The sequence below is a fragment of the Lissotriton helveticus genome, chromosome 2_1 (assembly GCF_964261635.1).
Source record: "Lissotriton helveticus chromosome 2_1, aLisHel1.1, whole genome shotgun sequence".
In the NCBI taxonomy this organism is placed as follows: Eukaryota; Metazoa; Chordata; class Amphibia; order Caudata; family Salamandridae; genus Lissotriton; species Lissotriton helveticus.
The window spans coordinates 199,356,731-199,381,036 of NC_136059.1; positions in this window are offsets into that span (position 1 = coordinate 199,356,731).

Genomic DNA, 24,306 nt, shown 5'->3' on the forward strand with positions numbered 1-24,306 from the left:
TAGAGTCTGATGCCCTGTTAATAGGGACTCAGTCATTTCCCCACTATCTATCCCCTTCCACTTTAGTCGTAGTTTATCTGTTGAGGGGGTTATATCCCTCGCCCCTTGAGCAGTAGCATACACGGGCCTTGGAGCTAATCTTAGGGCCACTGTCAGAGGGTTGTGATCCCCGAAGTTCGTTACAAGGACCTCTTTGGCCGATAGACGGTCCGCCAGACAGGGAGAGACAAAAATAAAATCAATAGTTGACGCACTATCCCTGCCTCTATATGTTGGCACCAGCTCGGTTGTAGGGGGTGAACATAAATCCATTGCGTTACTGAGAATATGTTCACTAAGAAGAGAGTTAAGTTCTAACCCCCTCCGCACAGCTGGATCCGCCTGTCGTATGCCTGTATTACAGGTATCTGTTGGGAGCTGGGCGTTAAAGTCCCCCCCCCCCCAAAAGGATCCCCATGCCCTCACCTAAGCCCTGAATTTCCTCTAATTTAGAAATAAATTTAAAAAGCGCAATGAAATTCTTATTTGGGATAGAATAAAAATCATTATTATAAAAGTTTATTAAATAGAAAGGGACTCGACGCTTGTATTCTATTGCGTGTATATTAGGGTTATTTGTATTTATTATCTTGAAACTCCCACCGGCTGCTATACTGATCCCGATAAATAAGCCCCCTGCTGCACGGCCAAAATTTGGCTTGGGCGCCACTACGCTAAAGCAATGAAATCCTTCAATATGCAAATCGTGGGTGGCCCATGTTTCTTGAAACATTATTATATCCTGAGAGGATAATATATGTAGCCATTCTGTATCGGCGAGTCTTGGCTCGAGACCGGCTACGTTCCAGCTTAAAATTCTAAGGTCAGAGTCATTATTACTTCTAATATTATTCCTCTGAACCTTAACTATTGACCCACCACCGGTTTTAACATGGCTAATACCATCCTCTACCTGCCCCTGATAATCCGTGAAATTTAATGACTGCGTGTTACATGTTTCCAGGGGTTCCTGTTCCTTGCTAATGGCAGGTAAATCGATACATAGAGGTTCCCTTGGTGTGTTATAATTTGCCATCCTATCTATCTGTCAGTCTTGTGCATCTAAGTTGGAGAAGGCTAAATCAAACCGGTTAAATGTAGGCACATTATACTCATACCTCCCCTGGTTGTGGACACTAGTAAGTAGTTGGCATCTGTGCGTAGGTAGAAGAGGGGGGGTCCCGTAGAAGAAACCTAAGGGTAGAATATGTATCCCTTCCCTACCCAAGTGCCTTGTCCCTGCTCTCTCCAAGATGTTTTGTACTAACTTTATTGAGCCAAAATTCAGTATTATGCAGTCACCTCTGCTAGATTTGGTCGATCTACCTATCCATGGGACCCTTCTGGCCATTTTAAAATCCTGAAACAGACAGCTGCCCAGTCCCGTCTTAGTTTCCAGTAGGTGAAGTGCCCTATTTCTTAAAGAACTCCAATGTTCCACTGTGTTGGAAGCTAAAGGTGGTACATTGGAGAGGACAATAACATTGGGTGAACATTCGGGGGGGTACATTAAGATAATCCTTGCTACAAGCAGTTTGTGCAATAATTGAACTGTCCCCATTCAAGCCCCTATTGTTCCCCTCACTTAATGTTCCCCCCCTTTGTTTAGAATTGCATGAAATCAAGTTTGCACCAATAGTACATGATGTGGGAGAGTGTGTGCCCACTCTAATAGGGTCGTTGTTTATAAGTGATGGCTGATTGAGGACGGGTGCCAGACATGCACTAGACCCCCCTGATGCTGCCAGAGTTCCATTTAATAGCTGGCTAGGCTGGGTCGATAGTTTTTGCTCGATAGTGTTTAGTCTTATATTAATATCAGCAAGTTTATTTAACAATGGGTTTAACAATACCGCAAATGTATCTACTAACTTAGATAATAACACATCTCCTAAATCTCCTGAATCAATTTGGGGCTGCTTACAGGGGCAGTGACATCCAGAAGTACTTAAATCTGAGGGAGTGATGACGGTTACCTCATCAAGTGGGCGCGTCTTCCCACGGGCAAAGCCTTTTGTTTTGGCTGCTTTATTAGTTTGTTGGGTTGTAACAGGTAAATCCCTCGCCTTCCTTTTCCGTGTTATATTTGAAGCTGTATTTCCCTCGCCCTGTAGCTGGCGTATAGATCGTGTAATGATTTGAGGCGGGGGTGAAAGGGGCGAAGGGGACATACCTATGGTTGTGATAGATGATTCTATGGCTGCCGTCTCGGTTTCAGAAGGCCCAGTGGCTGGGTGGTGAATACTAATTATGCTGCATTCAGCTTGTTTTGGTGGGTTGGAAGAGGGGCCACATATGGATGTTTCAAACGGGGCACACCGTGTCTCCATTGATAGTCTTTTTTGCGTGGATTCAATCTCTTTGTTTAACAAGCATTGGAAATGCAATAGGTCTCGCAGCATTAGAGTTAGTGCTTTTAGAATTGTTTATGGGTTTTTTTTGTAAATCTTTAGCATTTTTGTTTCCTGTAGCCAATGCTAAAGAATTACAAATAAAAAAAGCCATAAACAATTCTAAAAGCTCTAACTCAAATGCTCCGAGACCTATTGCACTGTGTGAGGGTGAGGGGTTGAGGGTGAGTGAGGGTGAGTGAGGGTGAGGGTGGGTGAGGGTGAGTGAGGGTGAGTGAGGGTGAGTGAGGGTGAGTGAGGGGTTGAGGGTGAGTGAGGGGTTGAGGGTGAGTGAGGGTGAGGGTGAGTGAGGGTGAGGGTGAGTGAGGGTGAGTGTGAGTTAGGGTGAGGGGTTGAGGGTGGGTGAGGGTGAGGGGTTGAGGGTGAGTGAGGATGAGTGAGGGTGAGTGAGGGGTTGAGGGTGAGTGAGGGTGAGTGAGGGTGAGTGAGGGTGAGTGAGGGTGAGTGAGGGTGAGGGAGGGTGAGTGAGGGAGGGTGAGAGGGAGGGTGAGTGAGGGAGGGTGAGTGAGGGAGGGTGAGTGAGGGAGGGTGAGTGAGGGAGGGTGAGTGAGGGAGGGTGAGTGAGGGAGGGTGAGTGAGGGAGGGTGAGGGAGGGTGAGGGAGGGTGAGTGAGGGTGAGTGAGGGTGAGTGAGGGTGAGTGAGGGTGAGTGAGGGTGAGTGAGGGTGAGTGAGGGTGAGTGAGAGTGAGTGAGAGTGAGGGTGGTTGAGGGTGAGTGAGTGAGGGTGAGGGGTTGAGGGTGAGGGGTTGAGGGTGAGGGGTTGAGGGTGAGGGGTTGAGGGTGAGGGGTTGAGGGTGAGGGGTTGAGGGTGAGGGGTTGAGGGTGAGTGAGTGAGGGTGAGGGGTTGAGGGTGAGTGAGTGAGGGTGAGGGTGAGGGTGAGTGAGGGTGAGGGGTTGAGGGGGAGGGGTTGAGGGTGGGTGAGGGGTTGAGGGTGAGTGAGGGGTTGAGGGTGAGTGAGGGGTTGAGGGGGAGGGGTTGAGGGGGAGGGGTCGAGGGGGAGGGGTTGAGGGTGAGTGAGGGTGAGTGAGTGAGAGTGAGGGGTTGAGGGTGAGTGAGGGTGAGGGGTTGAGGGTGGGTGAGTGAGGGTGAGGGTTTGAGGGTGAGGGGTTGAGGGTGAGGGAGTGAGGGTGAGGGGTTGAGGGTGAGGGGTTGAGGGTGAGTGAGGTGGAGGGTGGTTGAGTGAGGATGAGTGAGAGTGAGGGTTAGTGAGAGGGTGAGGGATTGAGGGTGAGTGAGTGAGGGTGAGGGGTTGAGGGTGAGTGAGGGTGAGGGAGGGTGAGGGGTTGAGGGTGAGTGAGGGTGAGTGAGGATGAGTGAGGATGAGTGAGGATGAGTGAGAGTGAGGGTGAGTGAGGGGTTGAGGGTGAGGGGTTGAGGGTGAGGGTGAGTGAGGGGTTGAGGGTGAGTGAGGGTGAGGGTGAGGGGTTGAGGGGGAGGGGTCGAGGGGGAGGGGTTGAGGGTGAGTGAGGGTGAGTGAGTGAGGGTGAGGGGTTGAGGGTGAGTGAGTGAGGGTGAGGGGTTGAGGGTGGGTGAGTGAGGGTGAGGGTTTGAGGGTGAGGGGTGTCCCCAAACAGAAAGTTCCAAACTTTGCCATTGGCATATTCTAAACCTCACTCTTAAACATTACATACCAACAGTCACTATGCAATGCTGAACAAACCCGGCAATTGGTGAAAACGGCCAACTTTCAAAATCTAGAAAAGTTAATGCCCTGTAACAATTTTGTAAAACCCCGGTCAAAATCGCCCAGAAAACAACCCTGAATAAAAAATAAAACTGACAACTAAATAGATTCCTACTTGCCTCCCTACTGGGTCCATAGACTGACACCAAAGGACATCATCAGAAATAATAGTGACAGTACATCAACGAGTCACACTTAACCAGCTGCCGAGGGTACTGGCATCTTGGTCCTAAGAATCCTTTCATTTACCAATCTTAAAACGGAGGGAACAGTCCAGTTATCCACTAACAAGCATTTGTCACAAACCTGATCAAACGACCGATCTCCGGCAAATCAGCGCCAACAACTAACACGCCTATATTGAAGTCAAATAAAATCCCATTCTGCTCGAATTCTCAGTAAGTTTGCTGCTAGGAACTCTACTCAAGTGCTCCAACTGTCTAGGTGCGGGAGGGAAGATTACCATTCCTTACTTCACAATGCATAATGAATCTTTTGTCTGGATCCACGGTCTAACAGTTTGGTGTCTGAAGGTTTCATTAAGGCCTCTAGAAAGGGGTGAAAGTAGATGAGCATGCATGCCACGGTCCCGGGCTGGGAGGTCCCCACGCCCATACTGGTCGGTACTCTATCACACTATTTGCGCACATTTAATAGCCACAACCTTAATACCAGGACATGCATTAAATATCTATCCCATGCTGGCAGCACAAATTCCTAATCAAACATCACTTTATCCAATGCTGGGTTTTTGCCAAAGGTACATTCTCTTGCCAAATGAAGGACGTTCATTCTTGTAAATACTTGCCATCACTGCAACAAAACCCCACAAGTAGACGATGGGAGATGAGGTGAGCCGGAGACTAGACAGATGTATTATCTTGGGGAAAATGTTTAACAAATAAGAATATATAGCTATGTGCTGTAGCATATATGAAAATCTAAAAAGATGTGTTCTCACTTGCACAGCCCCTGCAAAAAAGATACGTGACGTGAAGGCAGCCTGGAAGTCACCCTAAGAAAGCCCCATACACTGGCCCTTCCTACCATCCTTACATATGCATCCTGTTAACCCACCTTATCTGCAGCCGTGGGCTTCCAGGCGCCTTCTTAGCCCGAAAGAGTCTCTGTAGCTCCAACCATTGGCTCTGTCATTTCAGGGGAGTATCTTAATAACTATACCTTTTACTTAACTTTCGAAGTCGAGAGGGAAATCCCGTGGGATCTCGCCAAATGTCACAGCACCCTCGAAGGGAACACGAGAGCAAATAAATCCGGATTATACAGAGACAATGGTAAATCATTTCCACCATACAGGAGCAGAGCACTGCACTGCAGGCAACTCAACCCGAGCATGTCGGGATTTGGGACCCGCTGAGAGGATTCGGGAAGCCAGCACCGGAGCGGAGCACGAGGGCCTGCGTCTGTCAGCAGTGATGGCGGATTAGACACTGATTGCTGCAGGGGGGGGCACTCGCGGGAGGCACGCTATTAAACTGAGTCTTAGACCATATAATTGTTTCTGTGCTGAGCACAGGCGCCGGCATCATCTATGGAGTGAGCGAGGAGAGGGAGAAAGGCGGGAAAAAAGAAGGAAAACCTGTGACGCGAGGCACGGGGTAAGCAAGAAGAGGGAGGAAGCACAGGAGAGATATGGTGGAAGCAAAAGGATAATAGAGAAAAGGAGAAGCCAAGGAGACATGAAGCAGAGGCGAGAGGGGAAGCGCAGGGCAGAGGGGAGGGGGAGGTAAAACAAGGTGAGCTGAAATGAAGCAAAAGAAAGAGGAATTAAATGAGGAGAAGAAGGAACTGAGTAGAGAGAAAGAAAAAGCATTGTCGAGGCTTTCCAGGCCAGATAAGAAGTAGAATAAACGTGAATGGGGGGAGGAGGGAGGAGAAATGCGTCTCGGCCGGAGCAGGGGGCGGAGCAGGGAGAGCGGGCTTTGTAATGTAATTGACACGGCCGGCCGTGAAACTGAAAGCATGGCCGGCCGGCCGTGAAAGCCTTTGATGCGGCAGGGGAAATGCGAGACGGCGGGGAGGGGGCGGAGCGGGTAAACAAAGACGGACGTGCACGCGCTTTTAAGCTCAATGCGCATGCGCATTGAGCTTAAAAGTCACGGGCACTGCAAGGAATCGCCACGATTCCTTGCAGTGTGGATAAAGAGTGGATAAGTCCCAATACTCTCGCTTGCTCGATGCGCATGCGCATCGACAGGCGAGACCTAAAAATGACTCTGCCGGGTAAAAAAGGCATTAAGGGTACCCACAGCCCCGTTTCGAGTACTCATTATTTAACAGTGGTATAATAGGCAAAGATAGCAAGCAATGAAATATTAGAGTCACTAACCACGTGAACAAAGTCCATGAGAAGTAAGTCCAATGTTCCGATGAAAGGGAGGCGGCCCTGCCCTGCCTTATCCTGCCTCTGACTGCCTCAGACGGCCCGCCCTTTGCCTGGGCTTAGCCCGGCGCCGCCCGCGCACGTCCCGCGACGTGGGGGCTCTCCTTGGTTTTTATGCGCCTCCGGGCACGGAACAGGCGTGTGTGGCTTCCTGCCGCTGGGGACACTGGATGATGTAGTCTCCCCCTCACTGCGGCTGCGCCGAGGTTTCAAAAGCCTGCGGCGGCGGGGGGAGACCGGCGTCAGGGGCAAGGAGCGCTGCACCGGGAGCCAGGAGCCACGAACCACAACAAACAAAAGGTCAGAATAGAGCCTAGTATTAATATGATGGGTGTGGTATGCCTTTATTGTTAGTGTGGTAGTGCGACCCACGTCAGTAATCGCACAGTATATGAATCTACGTACTCCACCCAAAAGTTGAGAAGTCACAAGTTAAACCATGCACTAGATTGATGGTGTCTGCCGCACCAATACTCGGTGCAGGTGAGGTGAGGACCTGCACTCCCAGAGATGAAATGAGGGCAGTTGGTGTATGGGACTCTGTTAATACTTCCAGACATAAATGCACTGCTCAGTGTTTTACACAGGGTGCATGGCAACTTAATTAGTTGCCTGTAATACAGTGTTACATGTGACAAAATTCCAGATGTACGACCCACCAATTTGCGGATGGTGGCCTGCTGGAGTCAGCAGACCACCATGTCTGTAACTGCTTTTAAATAAAGCAGATTTTTTAAATGCAGTCCGATTTCCTTAAAGGAAAATAGGATGCATTTAAAAAAAAGAAAAATGAACTTTTCAGTTTCATTTTTTAAGGGCAGACAGTGGTCCCTGGGACCACTGCCTGCCCTTAAAACATATTTTTGACCCATTCACAAAGGGAAAGGGGTCCCCTGTGGACCCCTTCTCGTTTGCGAATGGTGGTAAATTGTGAGTGTTTTGCGACCGCAGTTCCTGTCACAAAACATTCATACATACAAGTCTCTATTAGGAAAGGACGCTCTTAGTATGCCCCTTACTAATAGTGAGTCGCAAACCTCATTTTGTGAATCGGTAAAATTTACTGATTCGCATAATGAGGTTAGTACATGGCCATGCTCTAAATTGCAGTCGCAAACCGACCGCAATTTAGGGTCGTACATCTGGCCCTAGGTATGTTATTTTCTTATAAGAGATGGGTTCCGATATCAGAATGCATCTGCAATAAGAAAATAAAACACCAGGTTTTATAGGGACATTACAGTCTCCCACATGTTATAAACGCAGTACACTATTGCGTAGGTGCAGTTGTATGGTTTGTCCAGACATCTTTAGGTCTAGGCACATGCACAGGTAATTTAAAATAGCATTTTCCATCTGAGCTTGAGGGACATTGGAGAGTAGATACAGATGGAAGTAGTATTAAAGTAGGTAACTTTAGAAGGATTGCAACCATCTTAAATACGAAAGACAAACAAGCCCTATTGTCATTGCCATGCTTGTGTAACATTACAGGCCCTGCAGTGGGAGTCTGCTGTCATTTCCTGTTAGAACGATGGACAGGCTGGACTTTGACACCGCACTGAGTGCCCCGCGCCCAACAAGCCTTGAAAGGGAAACAAGAAAAGACACAAACGTTCAAATTCTTCAAGACATTGATTCTTTCAGACTCATTCCTTTGAGCACTTTCGGAAAAGTAAAAACTGGAGATTTACGCACTTGACCCTTTCTTTATTAGACCTTTTTTCAGGGTTTCGTACATCCTTGGACTGGTAATACCGTCAGAGTAGGACATACCTTTTTTTGGGGGGGAGTTTTATATAACGCGGACTAGACCCGAAGGTATCAGAGCGCTTTACATGAGCACCAGTTCCCTTAAGTATAAGGAAACAACATTGTCTGACACGGATGATATTGCAAACATCACCAGTTTTAATTGTATGATAATTATTGATCTCACAGACAGATCCTTCATAATGAGGCATGCTGTTTAACAGGATATAGCAGCATACTCTGTGCAACTTTTGGGAGTAGAATAATACCAGGTTCTAGGACTAGAATTACAGCCTTACTCATTATATTAGAATAAGGAATGTTACCGGCAGTCACAATTTTTAAAACAGGAGCTGGTCTGGCCAGATGCCTGGCTGGACAACTGCACATTTTATCAGAGGGAATGCCAGAACTGGAGGTCAGTGTTAGCACTCAAAGAGTGGAACTCAGTACAACAGCCCAGATATTTAATTATTCAGTACCTCACTCAGCAAGCTGACCCTTTGCTACAGGTTCCATGAACAAGAGGCAAGGACAGGAACTATTTGCCAATTGAATACTTAAAGATCTGATGTTATTCGTTTAGCTTTCAAATATCACAGTAGAGCCTAGTTTTTCCTCTAATTTCCATTCCTACTACAGCCTACATACGTTGGGAAGGAAAGGAGGGAGACCACAACATTATGCGTGACAGTGGTTAATTTGTGCTGGTGCAAAACGGTGGGTGAGTGTGCCTCCCCCGTCATTTATTTTTGGGGTCTGGAACTTATTTTATACATCATGTGGCGGCAGATTACACATTCGGCTGCATGACCTCAAAAACAGGCCTGCGAGGCATCTCTTTGTGTGGAAATCAAGGCCCAGCCCACTCCTGTGCAGTGTAAATTACATATGCTGGGCCTGGCTGGCGAGGAAGGAAGGGGTAATATTCACAAAGGAGCAACAGAGGGAAAGACCTAGTCGCCCTCCACTCATCAAACATCAATATCAAAAAGACTAGGTATCCAAGGCTAATTAAAATTTTTAGTTAATGTGTGTGAATATTGGCCTTTAGCTGAGTTTTACTGCCCTTATTCTTTATTATTATTAAAGGGAGTCACATCACGTACCCTTGCCTTTCTTTTCGGTATACAAACCATTGGCAATTTTAGGGTCAATATTGCAACATAAATAGGTGCTCATAAGATGTGTTTGGCATGGGGTCAGATGATGTAGCAGTGTGCTTTGTTTCTCTTTTTGCATCCAACAGTCCTCCTGGATATGGTGTCCAATACGGGTGCTTTGACGAAGTGTGTGTAGCCCTGATGAATTTGGCTAATGAATCGTGGTGATGAAACATGTTGGTATTTGAAAAGGTATGCTTGAATGGCAACCTGTTCATTTTTAATTTGATAAGAACACCTAATACAATTAATAAAGGTTTGTTCTGTGGGTGCGCTTGTCAATTTTAAATATCACTTTGGGTCATCTCATTGGAAGTGACCCTTTTCACTTCACTGCACTTGATTTTTATAATAATTTTTGTTTGGACACATTTTTTCTTTTGACAAAATGATCACCAATGATGATAAAAGTGGGCACAACTGGTGAGTACCAACCAGCTGTTCCATTGGTGGTGCACACGTGAGGGGTCATATTGTCTTTTTCAAATTTTTTCACCCTGGTTGACACTGTAGGGTTTACACTAAGTCATTTGGAGAAACCCTTCTGTTGTTATGTGTGGAGGATTGTTTGTTGCAAAAATGTTTTGTAAATAAAGAAAGGCAAGGGTACGTGATGTGACTCCCTTTAATAATAATAAAGAATAAGGGCAGTATAACTCAGCTATAGGCCAATATTCACACACGTTAACTAAAAATTGAAATTAGCCTTGAATACCTAGTCTTTTTGATATTGATGAGGAAGGAAGGGGGCCAGCAAACAGTTTGCATCTGCAGTCCCCACAGAAGACTGGCTCCTAGGGTTGCCACCTGGCCTGGTTTACCAGCCTGACTAGCATTTTATTGTCCTTACTGGTACAAAAATTGGTAAAACTGGGTATTTTTTTTCTCCTTACCAGTGCATAATTCAAACAATAAGTATTAGAAGAAAGCACTTGAAAGTAATGTTCTACAGGAGCCGTAATGATCCCTGACCAAGGATGTAGTCTTACGGCTAGAGCAGTCGACCTCAAAGCTGGGGAACTGGGCTCGAGTCTCGGCAGGGACGCTCAACCTCCTGTGGTTCTGGGCAAATCACTTAATCTCCCTGTGCCTAACAAAAATGAATGTGTCCCTGTGTAATGTAACTGGTACTCGTGTTAAGCGATCTGATATCTTCGGGTCGAGTTTGCGCTATATAAAACTCTAGAAAAAAAAAAGTAAGCGAAGACAGAAACGCCATGTTGATACAGGTGAATTTATATAAACAGCGACAATGTAAACTGCATGCTTATAAACAGCAGATCAGCAGTCAAGCAGGGAATAGAGCTAGCTGATACCATACTGAATCACGTCATTGACATTGCGTTCCTCACCGAAACCTGGTTCAATGAAACATCCTATCCCCTCCCTGACCGTCTAGTCCCCCTGGGTTTCTCCAGCATCAAAAAGACAGAATAGACCAACGCGGTGGCGGCATTGCCATAATCCATAAGAACAACATCAATATAGTTGAAATCAAAACACACTCCTTCTATACCTTTGAATACCTTAACACCAACATAACACGTCAAAACAACAAAGTAACAAAATGCCACCTCATCTACTACCCCCCCAGGAAATTCACCTGCATCCGAAAACATATATCGGACCTACTTACTCATTGCTCCCTAGCCAACACCAACAACATCATCCTGGGTGATTTCCACCTCCCCTGGAATAACGAAAAAGACACTGTTATACAGTCACTAAATGAACTCCTCCTCACAAATGAGCTCACACAACACTGCAAAGGTCAAACCCACAACAAGGGCTCTTCCCTAGATGCAATCATAGCAAAAATGAAACAATAACCATCATTAACATTATCCCAATCGACTGGTCAGACCACCACATCATTAGATTCAACATCAATCAAACCGCAGCCCCACCAATCAAAACTCAAACTACCCATCAAAGGAGCAGAAACCTCAAGGCCATTCCCCTACCTGTCCTCGAAGAAACCATAACATCACTTCTCCCACCCTCCACAGATCACCTCAACACGGTCGAGCTCACTACTCTGTACAACAGGACAATGACAACTACTCTTGACCAACTGGCCCCCTTGAAACTGAAAAGAGTCAGAGAGATCCCCTCCCAAGCCTGGTTCAACAAAGACCTGAACTCAGAAAGGATGAAAGTATCTGCCGCGGAGAGACTCTGTAGAGGAAACCCATCCTCAACCAATATCTCCCAGCTCAAAAAAGAACGCAGTAACTACAAAAAGCACATAATCAAGGAAAAAGCCTCTTTCTTTCGGAGTGCACTAGACAAAGCCAAAAATCTCCCCAAATAACTTTTCAACATCATCCAGAAATAGACCTCCAAACCCACCAAAGCTAACCCCCGCCTCCAAACTTCAGTGCAACAACCTGGCCAAATTCTTCAATGACAAAATCACCAATATCGAGCTCTCCCTAGACCTACACCCTCAATCCGAACACAGCAAATCCTCACCCATAACAAGACCTAACACAACCCTAGGACCACCATCTTTACCCAAACGTTGGGGAGGACTTCAAATCTCTCTCCGAAGAGGACATTTCCAAGGTGAACTCCAAACCCTCCAACTACTATGCAGACCCTCTCTCCACCTCCCTGGCGAAGAACCTCAACCCCACCCTAACCCCACTGTGGTCAAAGATCATCAACAGCTCCCTAAACAACGGTCTGATGCCCGACTGCCTCAAAGAAGGCCAAGTTACCCCCCTTCTAAAAAAAAACGATGCTGACCCAAATGACATCAAAAACTTTACGCCCATCACCAACCTTACTTTCCTAGCAAAAATCCTGAAGATTTTCATTCTCGCCCAACTGAACCAACACCTGGAATCTAACAACCTACTTGACTCATACCAATTCGGGTTCAGAAGGGGATGCAGCACAGAAACAGCTATACTGAGCATAACTGACATTCACAACTCCCTTGACTCTAACAAATGCTGCCTACTCGTCTTCCTCGACCTATCTGCTGCTTCTGACACGGTTGACCAGATCTCAACTCCTAGATGCCCTACAAAGGCGTATCGGAGCAGATGGCAATGTCCTAAAATGGTTCTCCTCATTTCTTTATAATCGCTCCCAAATCATAAAGATCAAAAACTCGATGTCTGACACCTCCCCCACAACTCGAGGTGTCCCTCCGGGTTCAGTACTCTCCCCCACACTCTTCAACATTTACATGGAACCGCTCACTGCCATTCTATAACAAGCAAACATCGCCTACCACCTCTATGCTGACGACACCCAGCTGATCCTCGAGGTATCCTCCCTCGATGACATCCCCTGACACAACTCCACACTCTCTAAAATAGAAAATTAGCTAACACTCAAACACCTCAAACTCAACCAAGAAAAAAACGAAATCCTTGTCTTCTCCAATCATGAACAACCCCCTCAGATCCAAGAATGGATAAACAACCTAGACTCTCTAAACTGCAAACTTACTCCAGCGAAAACAGCTAAATCACTAGGGATCTTGCGGGACTCAAATCTCAACATGAGCTCCCACATAAACTCCACAGCAAAAAGCACCCTCTACAGCCTAAAACTCCTCAACAAAATCAAAACTTTCATACCCCCAATTACCTAAAAATCGCAACCCAATCTCTAGTTCTGTCCAGACTTGACTATGGAAACGGCACGCTAACTGGGATACCTACAACACATATAGCCCCCATGAAAACCATCCTAAATGCAGCAGGAAGAATGGTCACAGGTACAAAGAAATACGACCACATCACCCCTGCATTAAAGACGCTACAATGGCTACCCATCAAGCATGCTGCGCTTTCAAAACTGCCTGCCTTACCCATAAAGCCTTATACACATGCAAACCGGACTACCTCGCAGCCAAACTCACAAAAGCTGTACAATCAAGAAACCTAAGAAGCTCCAACTCGCTCCTCATAATCCCCCCAAAATGACAAAAACAAAAAGCCCTCTCCCGCTCTTTCTCAGGGAACGCTCCAAAAATCTGGAACTCTCTCCCTACCCACATCAGAACCAATCCCTCCGTCACGAACTTCAAGAGACAACTAAAAGACTTTCTCCTCAGACGTCATCTTCATACTTCTGGTCAGTGGCCACGAATTATATGACCTCCATCACTCCGATGCTACTCACTGTATTCAAATGTTTATGTTTATTGTGTGTTGTATGTGGATGAACATTGATACCTCCTGAACCTTGCAAAAGTAAGTTTTTATATAGCACGTCCTAAACTGAGTTTCTTTAAGGTGGTCTCAGACAGTGGTGGCTGGTAGGCAACGGTGGTGAGGGGGCAGGTAGGGGGGGTCTAGAAAAATAGAAGAAAAAAAAATAGGAAGACTAACCTGCTCTGCGCTGGTCACCAGCCGCCGCCTCTCCGCCGTCCTCGCTGTTCTCCTGGCTCCCGGCACCACCCAGACTCCCCTAGCCAATCACGACGCTGCTGTCACCAGCATGACAGCAGTGTTGTCATTGGTCTGAGCGCCATGGTTCGGCGCTCAGACAGGAAGTAGAAGGCTGTGCATGTGTACTCTACTCAGGCTGTCCAATACAGCAGAGTGGAGAACATGCTAAGTGCACATTATACCACTACTCTTCCATGACACAGCGAAGTCAGCACCACCCTAACCTGACTCCAAGCTCCACCAAAAATAAAATGAGAATAACGTTCTATTATTATCATTTTCTTTTTTCCTTTGCACTTTGCACTGCTCCAAGAGCAGTGGGGCGACGCTCCTCCGCCTTAGAGGAGGAGCTGCCGCTGGTTTCACTGTCTCTGCCTTCTACTCCAATCTTCAGCTTTGGTATATTTCTTACTTCTCCAGATACAGGTGCTTCCAGGTATATGAACTATGCACCCTTCTGAATTCCCAAGCCCCTGCAGTGAGCAAGATTAGCTGTTCTGGTACCTGTCTCAGCAGTTCCTGACACTGTGGATTAAAATTGTTTAACCAGCAGGGGCTGAGCAATGGGCTGAGAGCATGTAGATTTGTTTCTGCAAGGGTGCAGGTTCAAGTTCGAGGCTAGTTAGGACCGGACAGGCCTTTTATTCCACCAGGCATATCCCCGGTGGCCTGGGGCCCTTGGAGGCCTGTTTTGAGAGCACACTGCTGCTCCTGGTGCCTCTGTTACCTTCTCCAGCTCCCTGAAGTTAATTCAACAGGCACAGGGAGACTTCAAGGGAGAGAGTGAGAGGAGGAGGGACTGAGGAAGGTAGAGAAAAAGCAATCAGTAAAGGAAAAGAGTGAGGCTAGAAGAAAATGGAATGGCTGGATGGAAAGTGAGAGGCAGCACGAGGAGACGAAGGAAGCACGACTGGTTGAAACATTTTTGCCAGGGCTGCTTTTGGTTCTTTAGTCCAGCCCTGGGGCTAGTGAATGGGGCACCAAAAGTCAAGACACTGAGGTATTCGTCCCTAGAGATTTGTGGGGGTACTAGCTCAAATTTGGCAAGGTGAGGAGGACACACAGCCAATAAAATCCAGGTATGTATCATGGAATTAAGGCAAAGGCTTAACAAACTTTTCAATGAAGATTTTTTATAAAGTTCAGAGTAGCATGCCATCAAATGTTATTACATTTTGGAAAAAAATAAAATATACATAGGGTAATTACATCCAATTACACCCTTGCATGACAGCATTTGACCAACAAGATTACAACATTTTTTCTGACCGAGGACGCGAGAAGGAAGGCTTCGATAGAGGAGATAACTATCTGTGCCTAAATCGGCACATGACAGCGACACTGCTACCGTTACAGTTATCTTTTTGATCCAAGAAGTAAGGACACCCTTGAGTAATATAGAAGGGATTTTTTTTTTTTAAACTCTACTCAATAAACAAGTTGGTGACCTCATGGTCCAGGACACATTCGCCTTTCCAGGATTGGGAATCCAGCGAAGACTCCTCGATTGGAGAAATTACGTTACAGTTTCAAGACATAAAGATAAGCCCTGAAGAAGCCCTTGTTGGGCGAAACGCGTAGGCTGTGGATTATATGAATCATAATAAAAGCATTTGAAAATTACGTCATCTGTTTGAAGATTCATCACTCCTGTCATCTATTTATATTCTATGCATGGCATTTGAAGCTAAAATTTGTATTGTACACATTGCCTCTCCACATGTGTGTAAAAAAGTTTGGATGGAAAGTTAAGACAAACATAGGTGGCTGGTCTTAGGAGGTGGGCAATAGTGCGTATTGTTGCTAGAACCAAGGAACGGTTTTAAAACTGTTAGTTAGTGCGGCAATAATCCCTGCCACCTGGTTCTGTGTTGTAGATGCTACTGGTATAGTCTGGTTACACACAGTGACAGTGTCGCCCGATATGTCATCATGGAAGAAAAATTTGTAGGATTTAGAGTGATTGATCTGGAGGCGCGACACCCTCCTGAATGAATGCAATAAATTGGCAATTGGTGTGAGATCGATGCCCAGATCCTGGGTATATATTAGCATGTCATCAACATATAGGGATACTGCGTGTGTCTGGGGTCCTCGCTGGATAGACCAGTGTATTGATTCTAGCCTAAATGTTAGTGAAAAAGGCTCCATCACTAACACAAAAAGTAAAGGCGACAGCAGGCATCCTTGGTGTGTATAGGTGGACACTGTGTATTATTCTGAAATATGTGTGCCTGTTTTGGCCCTTGCCACGGGAGTAGCATATAGTAGCTTAGAGGTTACTAATCCCTATCCCAAAAAAAACAGGCTTAGATCCCTCATGCCTAAACAACTACAGGCCGATATCACTTTTACCCAAACCCGCCAAAGTACTTGAGAAAGTTGTCCAAAATCAACTATCACACTATATAGAATCTAACTCCTTGTTCCACGATAACCAATCGGGTTTCAGACCGGACTACAGTACTGAGTCGGCACTACTCGAGGTATCTGAGTCGATTCGAGAATGCACGGATAGGGGAGAGGAGGCCATGCTGGTCCTCCTCGACCTTTCCGCGGCATTTGATACCATCTCTCATGACAAACTACTGACCCGCCTTCAAGAGATAGGTATCGGCGGGCCACCCCTCTCATGGGTAAAATCTTTTCTCACGAACAGAACTCAACAAGTGATGCTTGGACCCTTTCTTTCCTCCAAAAAATCACTGATCTGGGGCGTCCCGCAGGGCTCTGCCCTCAGCCCGCTTCTCTTTAATGCATACCTCCTACCTTTGGCAAAAGTGGTGGAATCCTGGGGCGTCAAAGTAACCTTTTACGCTGACGACACCCAGTTGGTGTTCTCTTTCAAAGATCACTCTGAAAAATCATTTGCCAATTTTCGTCACTGCATGCTGAATATCGCCTCCTGGATGTCCTGGAAATCACTGATCTGGGGCGTCCCGCAGGGCTCTGCCCTCAGCCCGCTTCTCTTTAATGCATACCTCCTACCTTTGGCAAAAGTGGTGGAATCCTGGGGCGTCAAAGTAACCTTTTACGCTGACGACACCCAGTTGGTGTTCTCTTTCAAATATCACTCTGAAAAATCATTTACCAATTTTCGTCACTGCATGCTGAATATCGCCTCCTGGATGTCGGCGAATAATTTAAAACTCAACACAGACAAGACGGAAATCCTATTCTTCAATCAGAAATCTCCCCTTCCCTCCAATCTATGGTGGCCGTCCGAACTCAATCCTCCTCCAGAACCAGTCCAAGCCGCCCGAAACTTAGGCTTCCAATTTAATACCTCCCTCTCCTGTAATACCCAAGTTAATAAAGTCACCTCTGCCTGTTTTGGGAAACTACGTATGCTAAAAAAAATCATCCCCTTCTTACCGCTGGACTCTCGAAAAACGGTAGTTCATGCTCTCATCACCACCCATCTGGACTACGCTAACAGCTTGTATGTAGGTGCCCCTACATACATCATTAACCAACTACAGAGAGTCCAAAACGCTGCTGCCAGGCTGGTATGCAACATTCCTTACCGCCATTCCATTACACCCCACCTGATCAAACTTCACTGGCTCCCGATCAGACTGCGCATCCATTTTAAAGCCTTAACCCTAGCTTTCAGAGCTCTCAACAAACGAGGCCCCATATACCTACGTCGCAGAATGAGGCTCTCTCAAGTCCCACTAAACCTTAGATCTAACCATCTACGCCGCATGTTCTGCCCCCGCTATCGTCTTGCACGCACGGGAGGAAGGGCCCTTGCAGTTGCCACATCCAAACTCTGGAACCAACTGCCCACAGAGTTAAGATTTCTGACATCAGAATCCCTGTTCCGAAAAAAACTGAAAACCTGGTTCTTCTCTCAATGTTAATCCTTAAAGCCTCCACTCTCTCCCCCCTGACTCTTCAGAGATAAGGTCCTCAGCGCCGGGACACCTCCGTTGGAGGTAGCTGCGCGCTTTATAAAACTCTAAATAATAATAATAATAATAATAGCCTAATCCAGTTGATAAAGGTTTGAGGTATGTTATACTTTCACAGGGCGGTGAACATATAATCCCGATCCAATGAGTTCAAAGCCTGCCGGATGTCCAAGAAAAGACAACCGGCTTTCAGGAATGAACTTTGTGTGATTTCCATCACCTGATATAAACATCTAATGTTCTGGGAGGCGCACCGGCGTGGTATGAAGCAACATTGGTCAGGGTTAATCAATTTGGGGAGAAGCTGTAGGGCTTTGCCATTGATTCTGTTACCTTCATTATTTCAGTGAAGTGAGCCTATCTAGACAAAGGGCGAATCTATATGGAATGTTTTGTTATGAAAAGCCTTTTCTACATCTTGTGCTGCTGTTAGTAGTCTTAGAGGTCATAAAGATGGCTTTTCCCGCTGATCGGGGTTTCCGTGGGTGTCAGAGTTCCAGAATTCATGTTTGCATAGTTTTGCACATCATCATGCTAACTTTAGGTTTATATCTAATCCTTGCTCCCTTTCAACGTGTACTCTTAAGTAGTGCTTGAAATGGAAAAACCGAAGTGCAGCTTCCAGTCCTGCCAAGTACCACACATCAGGCGTTAGACTAACGCACTTTGGTGTGGCGGTCCGCATCACCGCACCAAAATGCGAAGTCACACATTTATAGCGCCTCCTGAAGTTGGTGACAAATGGAGACAGGAGTGCCTCTATTAGCACTCATTGAACCATGCACGAATGTGAGCTGCTCTAGTAGCCTACAGTGTGTTACAGAGTGCTCTAAACTGTGTAGTGCAACTACTGCACTGCTCTAGTGTTTAATTATAATTTACAACTTCATTTGCAAAGTGGTTCCGGTTGCGTTGGCCGGCCGGCCAGGCTGGCTCAACTGTGCTCTCACTGCGGCTGCAGCACCAGGCAGCGTTTGCAACATTGTTCATTTTGTGCTAGAGACAGAAAGTTAAGTCATTAAACGAGCGGTGCCAGCGGGTGGAAGTTATGTTTGAAAGTTTTGTTTTTTAAGCTGCCACTGCTCGCACCGCCGCCTGTGCCCCTCATCATGATGCCCTGCTATGACTAACCTGACCAGGCTGCTTGGAGGCTCCTCGTCGCGGTCGTGGGTCTCTGAGTCACTCTGGAGACTGATGTCCCCTTGCCTGTGGAGCCGCTGCAGCTGCTACTATCATGCTGCAAAGGCAAATTAAACTGACTGTTTCGAGGACACGCATGCACAGCACTGGTGGCAGCAACCACACTGCCAGACGGTCAGCCACCCTTGAAAGTGGTGTGCTCAGAGAAGGATGCCAGCCACATCCATGTGGGATAGCTGGCACAGGAACAAAGCCGTGCCCCGGAAGACTCGGTCCATCGAGGCCAGGTGAGCCTGTCAACAACCTTGTGGCCTGTTCTATTGTCTTGCGGTTGCTGAAGTGCTTCCATGCCTGCCCATGTACGCACTTTGGCAATCACATGGCATTAGAACAGGCCACAAGGTTGTTGATACACACCAGCAGGAGGCGTGAACTGCTTGGTTCATGCGTGATCGGCACAGCAGGCATAGCCTTGTGCTGACTTCACTCACTATGTTGATAGCACAGCACTGACACTGCTGGGGTGCATTCAATCAGGGCTGCTGGGGGTGCATTTAATCAAGACTCTCCTTGGCTTTTCTTCCAGAGTTGAGTGCAAGAGGCTTCCATGTGTAGAATATCCTGCTGCCTCCAGAACACCAGGCAGCTGCAGATTGAAAGCAAGATTGAGTAATTCTGATAATGTATTAGTAGGCAACTGAGATCATGTGCCCTGGGGCATCTACATCATGTTTGAGACAGTGGGGTCTCACAATGCCCTTCAAATTCTGATGCTCTGCAGCAGTTTTAAGATGATCCTATAGTTTCTCCTTGCTCAGATAGGAGTAATTTCTGATATATATGTTTCCTCGTCTTCATTGCTTGATTTTGCTTGCAAGAAACTGTCACTCGTAGTCTTTGAATGTCACTCATAATCACATTGAAATTATGAAAATGTCACACACAAGCAATCTGAAACCTTGGCAGCTATGAGCTACCCTGTACCAGAGTACCTGCTTGTTTCTGAGAAGAGCTGGCATTCTCCCCAAAAAGTATTACGTCTCTCTTGAGAAATGCAGGTACTCTCACTCTCAAAATTAAAAAAAAAAGTGGCTGTACTCAGTACTGGCGCATCTGAGGCCGTCCACATGTCCCAGTGGAGCGGAACAAAGCAGGGCGAGTAAATGTACATCTGTAAAGGGTCCAAACTTCAGCAGTGTCCCTGCAAGTGCCACGCGCACCCATCCCTTGCCAAGAGGTGCCTGAACGTCGGCGTTGCCTGGGATGTGGGGGAGGAGGGAGTCCGGGGAGGAGGAGGGGGGTCTGACGAGGAACTCCATCCTGTTTATCAAGCCAGCAAACTGGCTTCCAACAGCTGCTCGGTTAGTTCACAGGCATAATGCGTATGTGCAAGCAGGAAAACTTCACTTCTCTGTCTAGAGATCTGCATTTTAATTCACTCCGTTTGAAAAGAAACATTTCACGTGCATTATCTCAATCCCAAAGTTCTCAAGGCCCCGCTGGAAGCCCGCCAGGCTGCAGCGGGCTCTGTTCTACCCAGAGACAGCACCGGCACGCGAGGTGCTGAGTCACGGCTTCCTTCTTCTGCAGGGCCGGGCGTGACCGTCATGACGCAGCGCATTGTCTTCTAAGAACCCCGTCACTAATCTGCTCCTAGTGCAGGTGTAATGCATATTTATAGGGCACCTGATGCTTGTGGGCACGCGTGCTGTTTGCCTTGGGTTTATTTTCAGAGGTATATCAGCTGACGCTGACAGCAAGTAACCCTTAAAGCATGATGCATTAAAAAGCAAACAAACAGGGCGTTCTCTATTAAGACGTACATTCAACAGCTTGTTTTTGTACAGCACTTCATATGTGTGTGTGTGTGTGGGGGGGGGGTTAGCTGCGAGAGGTGGTTGCGTGCCACGTATGACACTTTAGCCAGTCCTGGATTGTGAGCCAATAGCGCTGTGCATGCCAGGATTTTGAACCAAGACGTTCCATTGTAAAGCTAACAATCTCAAAGGGCAACATTATTTTACCTAAAAAGCCAGGACTGGCTAATAAAATCGTGCTTCATAGCAGCTCTGCACATAGGCAAGATGCTACCAATAGAGGTGGTTTTAGTCTCCTCGAGATATGCTTGCCAACCTTTTCAGACCAAATATATAGCTAGGTCGGATTTATACAGTTTTAAAGAGACTTCTTAGCACCAGCTTCTTCAGCGAGTAGCTCGTGAGCTACTAGAAACTCCCCAGCCACTTGCGAGGAGCTCAGCCTACTAAATTAGAAGCTTTTGCTTGGTTTAATTCATACATGCATACCAACATTGAAAAGTGTGTATTCAAGATCAAAAAGTGTGTATTTTTAGAACTCACAAGCTGATTTTTGGAGAAAATGGCTGACTGTAAAATATATTTAAAGCCAAAATTTGACTTGAGAATCAAGCAAGGTCGTTGGAGACTTATGAATCATATTATTATCTTGGTACTAGAGCTAGGACTGCTGTTACCAACAGAGGCATTTCAAATTGATAAATCCTTATTTACATTACTAGTGGCAACCCTGCCTGATGCATTGAGGTGGCTCACTATTACAGCAGTGATAACATTAGCTCGGAATGACATTAATTGAACCTAAGTATTTTTTATTACAGAAAAGGTTGGCGATCTATGTTCAGTTCAATTCAGTTCAGTGATCTATGTCTTAGCACATTGATGGAACAGACATTGCATTACACAAAGTTTGGCTTGATGTTGGCATCGGTGGCAATCACACTGCATGCATTTGGTCTTTGATCAGAGAAAACGTGCATATGGCTTCTGACCCAGGTAGCATCATACATCCCAAACATGAATGATTTTGATTCACTCAAGCCAAATTTCACCTAACATTTATTTTTTGGAAAGAAATGTATGCAGTGCAGTGCCATTGAACTAAAACTCCTGCATCACCTCCTCATCACGTCTTCCTCAGCACAGTTATTATCGCGTGGGGTGAGCCTCACCGTCGAGATAGGCAATCTTGTGGCCCCAATTGTGAAAATATATTTAGGAGTTAGGAATTAAAAGAATGGACCTAGACAATCAGCATGATATTAGAAACAGATTACAGAATAATAACAATGTGTTACTCAAAAATTAATCTTTTTTACTTAACAAATTTATTGACTTTATATAGAAATCATTGTTCATAGAAACACATATTTTCAAATATTAACAAAATTTACAATACAGATCCTGTCTCATAATTCATTAAGACAAAAGACATTTCATGATGTCTAATCAATAATAAATTCTATCATGGCAAAATGTCTTATAATTCCAACGCGCGTTTCGGCTAACAGCCTTCATCAGGAAGCCATGAATAAGGTTCACGAAGTGACCTGAAGATGGATATAAGAAAGGTTCTCTTTGTTTCAATTCTTGAGAGAAAAGTCCAACTTTGATGCACTACATCTGTGTTGGTGATCAACACTAAATGGTTTATTTGAAAATCCTTCGTCTGCGCCCCAAAATTGTGAATCAATCTGGACGTCTTTAAGTCTGCTCGATGGAGTTCAATATTTGGATCTTTAAAGGCTGAGAGGTGTAAACACGTGCTTAGTTGGTCAATATATGTAAAGATGAGCCCCAACGGCGCAGCCTATCGTTGTCCCGAAGTATGAGAGGTCTCTATCGTTCAATGCGGATCCTCAAATGGCAGATTCTCGCTACGTGTTGCGAAAAAAGCTTGTTGCCCCATACATATAATCAAATTATTTTCCTTAAAAACATTTAAAAGTAATCCTATCTTGTATTTACTACTCCTGAAACATACCCCTTGCATCTATAAATCTCATGAAACTCCATCGCAGGGCCTGCTTTTTTCTGACTTGCCCTGGAGACAGGCAGTGTCCCTTACCTACTTTGACTGCCTCAGATGTTTGATGTTCTGCTGGTGTGTGGCATTGTTATGCTGTCCAAGCCTTGCTATAGTGGAGCCATTGTCTCAGCGCCTTTTTCCCTCTTTGCTAGATTCTTAAGTGGACACTGACTAGGACACCACGTGGACACACATTGCCCGCTCAGTAAACCCTTGCATGCCCATCAGAAAACATTTGTTGGGTAGTAGGGTACTATTATTTGCCTAGTTGATTTTGAGAGTTTTCGTTCTAAATGCCACTCTTCTCAATCAGACCATCTTAAAGAATATAAATCGACTGGAGATTGAGTTTATCAAGTGTGATTCTCAGGGGCGTAGCTTTAGGGGGGTTTGTGGTGTTACACCCCTCTAAGAAATATATTTTCTGATAAATAGTTGAGTACAGGTTCCTTCAGTCGGGTTTTGCGAGATGCCAGTCAGATTTTTTACCAGGACTTTTTATAAACACACAAACAACAACTCACAAACACTCTCTCACTCTCTGTTTTGAAAGTCATCAAAAATATTAGTTATTTCACAATATATTGTGTTTAACTCTTCATATACCTACCAATCTGCATTCTTCTCCATTTCCACTGCCCCATAAGACCCTCACATTTACCCTGCTTTTCGTCTAATATATATATATATATATATATATATATATATATATATATATATATATATATATATATATATATATATATATATTCCTTTATTGAGTTAATCAAAGTATGACAAGCGCAGGCCTACAACCACAGAGGCCGGCCGCAAACACAGGAATCAGATCAGGAGTCATGCACGTATATACGACCAAATAATATCGACAATACAGATACAGCATGTGATTGTATATGCCTCAACGCAGCAGGATATCAAAGGTTTAATTTTAAAGTTATAAAGAAGCAGAAGTGGCTGTACTATCGGTGGCGTCACACCATAACATGAAGTTAAGAAGAGATGGGGGGGAGGTACCCCGCAGTGCAAACAAGTCCAGGTGATGAGCAATATGAACCTTGGGCACACTATGCCCGCCGAGGCTGACGAGGAATAAAAGACAATGTAATAGCAAGCGATTAGCGAGCACACCCTCCCGAAAACCCACCCTCCGGAGACTCTAAGGTATAGGCAAGTATAGACGCCAAACAGAGAAAGAAAAAAAGATAAGGAGAAACAGCCAACCCTACTGTAAGGAAGGAAAAACCCTACCCAAAGAAAGAGGAAAGAAAGAAAGGGGACCATAGAACAAAACAAACTAAAATAACAAACCCCCTAAACACCCGCCACCCTGCACCCCTGTAATGGCTACGGCCTACCCCACTAACAGCGTGCCTGTCGCCCCGGAACACCCCAAAGAAGGGAAATAAAGAAAGCGGAGGAGGAGAAGAACAAACATACTCCCGGCCACCTATACCCCCCGCCATTAGCGACCTCCCCAAAACATATTGTCCATTATTAAAAGCAAGTATTAAGCACCAATATGGGGAGGACCTCAACC